This window comes from Pundamilia nyererei, unplaced genomic scaffold (assembly GCF_000239375.1).
Source record: "Pundamilia nyererei isolate P.nyererei 1_Seehausen unplaced genomic scaffold, PunNye1.0 scaffold00027, whole genome shotgun sequence".
Classification (NCBI taxonomy): domain Eukaryota; kingdom Metazoa; phylum Chordata; class Actinopteri; order Cichliformes; family Cichlidae; genus Pundamilia; species Pundamilia nyererei.
The window spans coordinates 2,785,457-2,796,593 of record NW_005187428.1 but is presented as its reverse complement, the minus strand read 5'-3'; the positions used below and the strand labels follow the sequence as shown (position 1 = coordinate 2,796,593).

The following is an 11,137-nucleotide window of genomic DNA, read 5'->3' as shown; positions in this document are numbered from 1 at the left end:
GTGTACCTCTGGTGCAAATTACTGACCTCTGTCATCATTTTAAGTGGGGGAACTTGCACAATCGGTGGCTGACTAAATACTTTTTTGCCCCACTGTAACTCCAACCACCCTGGCCTCAGCCTTACATACATCAATCAGGAGACAATACAGTGTCTGACCATTAGACACCCTCACTGTACGTAGCAACAAATGGAAAGTACATCAACCAGCCAAACCCAGCGGGCCCTTAAGACAGCACTGCATCCCATAGTCATCCTCACAAAGTAAACATAGTCATAAAATCCCCATAGAAGAGCCAATTATGGCAGGAACCTGACATCTCCTTGTCGTAAAAGCTACAGGAGGCCGTAACTATCGGACAGAACGTAAAATATAGCCAGTTGTTATTGCCGCCCATTTGTGGCGATTAAAAGCTACCCTGGAGACCTGTGGTACCGGGTAAGGAGGGCATTCTGAATGCCTTGCCTCACTGTATGGCACAGCTCCGGGAGGCCTCTGGAGGGAGCTCCCTGTGCCAGGCAATCCTCTCTGTGAATGCCTGATTTATCACCAGCCGTCCACAGCTAATGTACCCGGCTCTGTGGCACTCATGGTTGGCCCACATTTGATAGAAGCCTGCTTTATTATTATCTGTATTGGCATCGAAGAGTGAGCAGCTTGTATTATTCATAAGATCACCCGCATTTCCTCATTGAAACATGAGATACATTATGCAGAGTGCAAATGCAGCTTTGATTTATGGCCTTTGGTTGTGTACAAACATACACATTGATAAGATGGAAAGACCTTTGAAATAATGTAGCTATGTAAAGCACACAAAAGAAAGAGGCTGAAAATGGAATAAAAATTCCAAGACCACAGTACCAAAATGATGAATCACACTGCCTGCGCCGCAGCAAAGAACAGCAAGTTGCCCGTCCAAAGGCAGCTGAGTCAAGACAAAGAGAATACCAAATTATACAATCGCTCAGTACGCTACTGGATGAGGATGAGAAACAAACGCTTAATAAATTCTCTTAAAATGAACAAAAACATTGTCTCACCATTCGTTGTCAGCATGTGGAACCCAGAGCCAATTAAACAGGCTTAAAAACAATAAGGACTAAAGCGGCTGTCTGCAACAGGGGGCCAACTATTCACTTTGATTAGCCACAGATTGCTAGCTGACATCGATTTTAGCCCTCCCTCTGCTGGGAAGAGGAAATTTCTGTCATTTGTATAGATGGAGATTTTGTCTACTTCCAAGGCATTATCTCAAAGGAAACAATCAGGCGTGTGAACAAAAATAGATACGATCAATATTTCTTGGTTTTCATCTTTTCTTTTGTTTCTTTTCTCTTCTCACACACGCGCGCGCCTTCTTTGTCGTTCTGCATTTCCCTCCGTCTACACACATATGCAGCCAAAACACACTCACATTCACAGCCAAACACCTCAAATCACCCTCATCAGTAATCTGTGACTGTTCAGGGCTCTGATAGTCCAAGGCTATTGATTTTACAATGCAGCAGTATTCAACAGTCATTTGCAGTGATGAGGGAAGACAATCGTAGCCAAATCATCCCCGGCATTCATTAGGAGGCTAGTGGGAGGAAACTAACTAGTGAGACTCTGTTGAAACTTAATCAACAACTGGTTCAAGCTAATGGGGAGAACAACAAGCGAGTCTGTCCTCGGGTCCCTCCGGCGTGTCACTGTAGGCAGTAAAAGTTGTTAAACAAGTCAAAATCTAAACCTCAAAAGTGTTTCGTTCAGCTGTCTATACCACATGTTTATGCAGAGATCCTATTCCACTTCTGTGTCTACACCCACCCTGTGAGATATGTAACACAAAAGGCAAGGTAGCGTGCAGTTACGTGAGGGGCCATATGATCCACTTGATACGAATGCACAGAAGAGAAGCAGAGTCCACAGCTTAGATGAGTCATACTGGGAGAAAGATTAGAATTGAGAGAGAGAGAGAAAGAGAGCACAGCAGCACCAAATCCTTTCAAGTACTGGAGAGATGGAGATCTTCTGCATAGCACGTATGCACAGACACAGTTCAAGATTAAAAACAGTACATTTCTTAAACATGTCTAAAGTGTATGCATAATTTAGAAGAATTTCAGAGTATTATTTATAATGACTTTTGACTGTTGCTGATGACAGCACTTGGCGAGGAAGAGCTGTGCGAATCAGACACACACAGCTGTCACATGTGCAGCCAAACATCAATCATTCACATGAAGCAATCTATCTTAATGAGATTAAAAACTGCAAATCGGGAGCACTACCAACATCTGTGCGGGTTTGCCAATAACCATGAGACACAGCGTACACATGTGTGCTTCCTGCCATCTGCTGGTTAGATCATGCTGTTACGCTTCCTACACTGCATTCAGCTGTCGACTTGTCCAACACGGTGCATGCTTTTGCTTAATCTGCCAATCAAGGGCCCCTGATAATGAGAAACGCATGACGTACACAAACAATGTGTTCTCAATGCGGACAACCGGCGGCGAAGCCAACTCCAATCTGGAGCCCCGAGATACTATCAGATGTAGTGAGTGATAAGCGTGCCTCTTTGTTAGCACAACCAGATGGAGGTCTGGTACCAACACCAGTGCTGTGACCTCAACATGCTGACTCAGCACCACCAGTTTTGTACTGTGGTCGAATATATCTGGCTCACTATCGGCAGCAGTTACACAAACACACACGCACATGCAGATTGGTATCAGCCTCCTTCCCTACACGGTGGAGATCAATTAGCAGGAAATGAAGCAAAGAAACACTGACGTATGTGGGCTGCTCTGTGAGCACACCCTGCAAATTTTAAATCGTACACACATGTCAAACCCCCCACTCTCATTTGTTCTTACGTATAAACACTTGTGATATTTGTTGTAATATCCCTTTTGATATAAATGCTAACATTTTGCCAAACAATATAAATATGAACATAAGAAGTCATCTTATGGAATGCGGCCCCACTTGATCAACTGTACAAAAGTCTTAAATTAGGATCTAAAATGAAATCTTCCACAAGTGGAACTCAATGAGCCCACATGATGATCTATAATAACTATAACTGCACCGATGATGTGGTCATTGGCTATGAAATGACTACATAACGCTCATGATTTCAATTATCTGTTTGTGAAAAAAAGAACACTGAAAAAGATCTGCTTGAAAGAATCACTCTGCTTTCTAGATGGTGAAACTATCAGGATTAAAACTCCTGCTTTATCTGCGGGACAACAGCAATCATAATGAATATTTATAGTCAATTTCTCTCCAAGTCCATTTAGCTAATTAAAAACCTCCCTCTGTTTCAGCAGCAACATGAAGGCAATGATTGGAATAGAATTAGACTGCTCTATCTAGCTGCAAAAAGTAGCACGCTAAGCCTGTCACTAACTAGTTCCTAAGAGGTCACGCTACAGCGAGCAAACACCACTTTCTGGCTATTACTGAAAGAAGCTACTCACTCACTGTAATCAGAAAAGACTTTAGACTGGTGTTCTCTGCAAACCTTCTCTATTGTAACTGTTTAAAGTCTTATTTTCTGTAAAAATGTGATAAACCAAGTTCTTAAGCTGGAAAAGATCGAACAAATCCATCTTTTTACGGGGTAAGATTTCTGGAAGAGTAGCATTGGGTTTTTTGTGAGGTACACAATAATGAGCTGTGATTGTTATTTTGGCTGCTCAGAGGTCAAACAAAAGCTATTTAAGTAAAACGTCTTTATGGTCACAAACAGACAATAGGAGCATTTAAAGGAGTGGTTCTGTTTTGCCGTCTTGCTGAACATGAGATTGGGACTCAGCTAGCCGTTCAATTATTTTGGTTAAAAAAAAACGTTTTTTTAAAAGGTAGAGCTACAATGATAGAACGCTCCACCAAACAGCAGGTGCTTTTAGTTTTAATGACTTAAATAATGAGTCTGTTTTATAGCAGTACAGCAGGAAAGACCATGTTTATTTTCATTTTCCTTGAACCCATTTTTTTATATTTTAAGAGCTTTTGATGTTCTTGTTTGTTATAATGCCAGGAATAATGAGATTCACAATGATAGTGATGTTATCTGCTTTTTATACAGTAACATCATTTTCAGGAAGGGCATCCATCATATTAGCCAACCTGATGTAAGGGTAAAAGTGAAAAAAATGATGTGGCAGGCTAGTCCAGTTTGCCAAGTTTCCATTGCAGCAACTGATGGATTGAGATATAACATCCTACATCTGTTCTACTGGATACAGATCAATGGTATCAGTTCCTCTATCCTCCAGGAACTGCCTGCACACTCTAATCATATCAGGCTGATATTGTTGTACACCAGAAGGAACCCAGGACTCACTGCACCAGCATAGGGTCTGACAATGGGTCCAAGGATTTCATCTACATGCCTAATGGCGGATATGGTGCCACTGGCTAGGCTGTAGAGGTCTGTGTGTCCTTCCATTGATATGCCTCCACAGACCATCGCTGACCCACCACCAAGCCAGTCATGCTGAACGATGTAACAGGACTGCTCTGGCAGTGTTCGTCCTGTTCCTCCATGCAAAAAGGAGCAGATACAAATCCTGGTGATGGGTTAAGACCCTCTTAGAGTAACTGCCTGTCTCCTGGAATTTCCTCCATGCTCTTGAGACTGTGCTGGGAGACACAGCAAACCTTAGCAATGGCATATATTGATTTGTCATCCTGGAGGAGTTGAAGTACCTCTGCAACCTCTGCAGGATCCAGGCATTGGGAGTAGTGACACTGACCCTAGCTAATTGCAAAACTAGTGAAAAAACATCCAGAAAAGATGAGGAGGGAAAAATTGTAACTATATAACCATTCTTGTTTTGGGGGGTAGTCTCATTGTTGCCGTTCTAGTGCACCTGTAGTTAATTTCATTTACACCAAAGCAGCAGACGTTTCACTGACTTGATGCTGTACTCTTTTTCCTATTACAAAAGACTGATGATGATAAACAATCACAATTTCTTTGAGATCTGTCTGTCTGTGCCCGTGTGTGTTAGTTTGTGTGTCATCTGCGTTGTTGAGCTTATGTGTATGTGTGTGCATATCTAAAAGAAAAAAAAAAAAACATCTAATATGCTGATGTGTGTGCAGCTTTAAAACAAAACGTTTCACTGTTTTTGCATCCGACACAGGCGAGTGTTGGCCTTCAAAATGGAATGAAAGCCGGGACTCCAAAGGGTAGTTTTGTTTTGATCCCTCATCTTGGCAGGCGCACAGTGCCATGCCAGTGTTTGCTAATACCCCGAACGCACCTGGCATATTACACAAGCTTATATCCCATTCCTCAACACCTTCCTAATGTACCGCACTGGTCTTCCCTTGTACTGTTGGTTCTCTGACTATGAAGCCTCTGCCCAGATGTAATTAAGCCTTAATCCTCCTGCTGACAAAAGCAGAGGCAGTCTTAATTCAGTTTGCGCATCAATGTGCAGCACAAAGTCTGCAGGAGGCTTTGAGAATATGATGCATGTCCAGTGAAAGGCCAGAGGTGATGCTGTGATCTTGTCTTATAAAAGCCATAATGCACGGTCGAGGACAATCCACAGAGGCCTTTCAAACACTGGGTTCATCTGTAATGAATTCAGCAGTGGTAGGCTCCAATTATGCCCCCAGGTATAACCACAACATTACCTCATTACACTCTCCTTACAACCTTTGCAGAGAACCATGATGCAAGAGTGACCACTGCAGCGAGTATGTGTATGTACACACACAAAGCTGTTTGTGCACACAAAAGCACGATGCTGACTCAAAGCTTTCAGTGTAGTCTCCCTATAACAGCTGCAGTTACATGTGGTTAAGCCACATGTTTATCAAGTCTCCAGGAAATCAGTGGTTCTGTGTGAGTTCAAAAGGCATCAGGTAACTGACTAACCAAACCCCCCAGTGATGTTAAAGATGGGAACAGAGGGGGCGACCGAATTAGGATTTGACCACAGATGCTCAGTGGTTGAATCAGCTTCACGTCGAGCAATTTTCTCGACTGCTTGGTTGCACGAGAGCTGTTGTGTACAAAGGGTTTCGTGGCATCAATGGCAAGTGAAGTAGGAGGCACAGATATGTAGATCTGAGTGTGTCAAAACCAGGATGTGTATTTGTACTGCACGTGTTTGTTTGCACATGTAATGACTGTAAGTAAGCACTGGTGCATGAAAGTCATTTTTCAAACACCCCAGTGGGAAGCGACCTGGAAATTTCATCAGTTTCTTTTCAGCTTCCTAGTTTACAGTCTCTTTGACACAAGGCTCTTTTCCAGATGTTGGCTGCTGCATCCTGAACTTATAGAGCCTACGGTTTACAGTCATTAAAGTGTGAGCAAAGCCAAGTGCTCTCCCTTCTGGATGAATGAAATGATCAATCACTCCAGTCACTGTGTGCTTCCTGTGGTACAGCTGAGAGCAAAGCTACAGTACAGGAAAGAGCTGCCATATGAAATCTGCACACCTGATAGGCAAAAACCTCAGTCCCTCAAAAAAATGTAAATAAAAAAAAAACATGTTTTTCATTCCTGATTACTTTGGGCCGCTAATATTTAAATATTTTACTAAAATAAATAGCCTTTCTCAGATATTTTACTAAGACGTGCAGATAAGTCTTAAAAAGCATCCTTCTTCATCCTCACTGTTGTTTTGCTGATTTGCCTACCACAATCTGACAGCTGAGGTCAAGTATAAATAAAATGCCAACAGAAAACTGACCATCATAACTTTCATCAAGGCTTCATAATCAAAAAGGACATTAAGGTGTAAAAATAAAACAGCTGTACCCACAGACCAGGCTCTCCAACATCTCACCGACATTTAAAAAGGGCCCCTTTCAGCAGGTAGGCACAAGCTACCCATAGTGCCCTTCTTAGCAGCGTGGTGGTCTTTAGCAGGTTTTCTTTTTCACACCTCCTGCTTAAAACAACAGACCCAGACAGCTAAAATAAACTATGCACACAAGCACACACAAAATGTTTTACACTCACAGTTTTTGGTTGGGTCTACATACACACCCTTGGAATCTGGAATATTCTAATCTCAATATCTGCCTCACAGCTTTGGAAAAACATCTCAGTTGCCAAACCAACACCTAAGAAAACACAGCAAATTCCATCAATTAACAGAATTTCATATAAATATGCAGAGAAGTCAGACATTAAGCAAGAACTAAGCGCTTATCTATGTCAAATATCTACAAGCAGAAAATTTGAAATTAATCCAAAACAATATTTTGTTTAGCACAAAAGTTGGTGTGTGTCTGTCAAATTGGACAGGAAATAGGAAATGGTGAACAGGGCGGTCCCTCTTTCTCACAGCAGAAGAACAAACACTTTAAGTGGTATAAATTCTGGGTACATGGCATACCAAACAGAGCAGAACAGGTACGGGGAAAGAAAAAAAACTCAAGAGGGCTGAAGCATACAAAACATGGCGTCCTACATTTCCACTACTTCTATGCAGTACTTGAAAAGATTGATTGACTCAATATCTGTATCAGCCAAACCCAAGTTTTCTAAATCTGCCACCTTTAAGTGAAGAAGTTATAAACCAATAAGTAAGCTTTTTTCTCTGAATAAAGGCATTTTCCGCCAGTTTTTCCTGTTTGGGCAAAGTCTTTTGGGAATTGGAGCACAAGGAGATTATAAAACTGTCTAGACATGCAGTAAAAACATGGGTAAAACTGTTGGCCCAACCAATGTCACCATCAGACGTCTGCCATTGTGACATACAAAAATGTGTTTTTTCTATATTTCTCAGGTAGTTTTTCGTTCAACCCAGCCAGCAGTTTTACTTCCAAGGAAAAAAGACATTCACTCATTTAGCACCTTATTTGGGAATGCAAAATAGACACAACAAAATCAAAGTTAAACTGACATGAAAGTAGATTTTTCTCTTATTGTGAAGCAGTCTTATCATCTTTTGTTATGCAAGCAAACAGACTGAACTGCTTTCGTCTCCCTGCTGTCACGCAAGACGGGATTTTGATGACACTGATACTTAAGTTGTGTACTCTCCATTCTTTTGCTCTTTTTGCCCTTTTCTCTTAGTATAAACAAAAAGGAGAATTAGCCGGATCTCTTGAGGCCACTGCACTCCCACTCTTAACCAGTTTAAAAGGACTTCAAGAAAAAGAAAAAAAGCCTTCCCTGAAATGTCACGGGCACAGTATTGGTCAAAAGTGTAGATCTGAGGGTCCTGGTTTGAGACAGGAGGCATGGTGGGACTGTTTTACTGTACCTCAGCTGTGGTTTCATTTGTATGTTTATCTGGCTTTACACAAGCATGGGGCAAACTTCATGGGGAAATGAATGTTGCTGTGTTTTTGTAATGCTGACTAATCCTGCTGCCGTTTCAGTGTCGTGCCTTACTTCCATTATCCCTTTTCAACATAGCAAAACTGTCAACCTGACTCAAAGTCACCGACTGGATTCAGTGTTAGGCCAGTGAGCACACAATCAGTTGGAATAGATCAGTTCATCTCAGAGTTGCATGGAAAAATGCAACCGCCATCCAGTGCCACCTCACAAATGTTTTTTCTCTCCTCTTTCTTCCTTTGTTTCTTTCAAATACAATACTGAACAAATCGGCAAGCTCTTGTCTGCAGGAATGATCAGGATCACTGACCAAGAAAAACTGGCATCTGAGTATTTTACATTACAAAAGTCTCCCTCATTACTGAAAGATTATTTTCATAAAAGCTGCAATCTAGGCTTCGCTTTCCACATTATAATGAAGTGAAACCAGGATTTGATCTTGCATTAGTTATCACCAGTTACATGTACTTGAGGTTTAGATAAGAACAGAGAAAGTTTCCAATTACAACGCCATCTGAAAATCTGAATCAACTTACTACTCAAAATACTAACTTTTAATTTAAGTGAAACAATTGAGAAATAACAAACTTAACAAGAAGTGACATCCCATCCTTATTCCATAGGGTTTAAAAAGATGTCACTGATGTTGGACAAGAAGGCCTGGCTCGCAGTCTTCGCTCTAATTCATCCCAAAGGTTTTTTTCATCGTGTTGAGGTTAGGACTCTGTGCAGGCCTGTCAAGTTCTTCCACACCAATATTGCTCATCCATGTCTTTATGCACCTTTCTTTGAGCACTGGTGTGCAGTCATGTTGGAACAGGAAGGGGCCAACCCCAAACTGTCACCACAAAGTTGGGAGCATGAAATGTCCAAAATGTCTTGGTGCTAAAGCATTAAGAGTTCCTTTCACTAAATTGCAGAGCTCAACTCAACTCAAACTCCACACCATAATCCTCCCTCCACCAAACTTTACACTTAACCCAGTGCAGTCAGACGAGTAGCGTTACCCTGGCAACCACCAAACCAGACTTGGTCAGTTAGACTGTTAGACAAGTGTGATTTGTCACTACAGAGAACATGTCTCCACTGCTATAGTGTAGTGGAGACAGTGGCGGCATGCTTTACACCACATCCAGCTCTTTGCATTGTACTCGGTGATGTAAGGCTGTGATGGAGCTGCTTGGCCAGGGAAACCCATTCCATGAAGCTCTCTATGCTCTCTTCTTGGGCTAATCTGAAGGCCACATTAAGTTCTGAGTTATGTACCAATTTACTCTGCAGAAAGTTGGTGACCTCTGTGCAAGATGCACCTCAGCATCCACTATCACTTTATTCGTTCCACTTTGACATAATACAAATAAATATACTGTAATACCAGTAACAGTTGACTATGGAATACGTTATACACCTATGGCTATGGAAGTGATTGGACCATCTGGATTCAATGATTTAGACTGGTGAGCACTTTTGGCAATATTATACTATCGCCAAAATAAGAAAAGCATTCTTTGTATCTCAATAAGCTTTTTGGAGCATTGTCAGATCATGCTTAGGTAACATGGGTCATCCAGACTTGTGGAGCCCATACCTGTTTATTTATCCTGTCAGTAAAGCAGTAAAATATTAAACAAAATGTAAGTTAGTGCTATAAATTTAAAATAAATGGAAAAAAGACGCATGTTGATTAGTCTTAGTTTTGCAGGCCACGCTATATGTACCCATCAAGGATAAAAGATGTATTTCAAACATATTTCTTTTACCCAGACTCATAATGAGAAGGCTTTTGTTTTACCTCCTTTGTCTGAAATGAGAGAACCATTGCTTCAGTAACTTGCAACACATTTTCCATTTTAGCACTACATGTGTGCAATTTTAGGATGGAAAACGTGACAGGCATAACTAAAGGGGCTCAATAAAGTGTCATTAGGCCTGCTTTCCAACCACACAAAGAGGTCTTTGACGAGCCATAACTTCTGCTGGGATGTTTATTACTAGTCGCCCAGCTGCATTGTCCACACAGACAGAAGACCCATCGCTTTTCCAGCAAAGTGGATTTCCTCTAAAATTGAAAACCATGTTTTATGAACAGCAACCCAGCACTCCAAAGTATTGGAAAATCCATTTGGAAAGAAAAAGAAGCAAACAACCTGTTAAAAAAAAAAAACTATTAAAAGACATATTAGAAAGGAGTATTTAAACAAAAACAAGAACGACAGAGCTTAAAATAGATGCTGTGTTGCTGCCAGGGGCTGGCAGAGGAGAGTTTTCCACATTAATCAAAAGTGAGTCTGTTGCACTCTGAGCATGCTGCAGGCAATTAGAGAGATACTTTACGTGACCATTACCACGATTAAACCCATCCACCTCCACCAGCAGCCCAAACACAACACAGTCCCTGGCCATAACACAAACTTTCAGGTTACCTTGTGAGCTTACCAAAAACAAGAGCTTAATGTTAGATTTGGAAGCAACGGGCTTAATAAACCTCTGCAGCAGCAAAGTCGCAGAAGCAGTTACAAAACGTGTCCACGCAGTTTAGCTCATCAATTATATACTGACACGGTTGTGAGCAATTACACAAAAACGACACCCAGGCTGGAGAAAACACATTACAAAAACAGGCATTTAACATTTAATCCAAACTGCTGACGACAGAAGTGAGAGTGGGCTTTTTACTTTTTCTAAAAAGCCATCAGTCGTTCTTCCAGAAAATTAACCAAACCTCATTTTAAGGGAAATGTCAAAACATTGAAATTCCAGCCTTTCCAGTCTTTTCGCTGCAGACTGATCGACTTACTTGAGATCTGAAGAGATACTTGAAGA

The 11,137-nt window shown here is 41.3% G+C and overlaps 1 protein-coding gene across 1 annotated transcript in view; it reads right to left on the bottom strand.

Moving 5' to 3' along the window:
• Nucleotides 1–11,137, bottom strand: part of LOC102193744 (PDZ domain-containing RING finger protein 4) — a 111,191-nt gene that overhangs the window by 97,865 nt on the left and 2,189 nt on the right. The gene's annotated exons all lie outside the window — the stretch shown is intronic.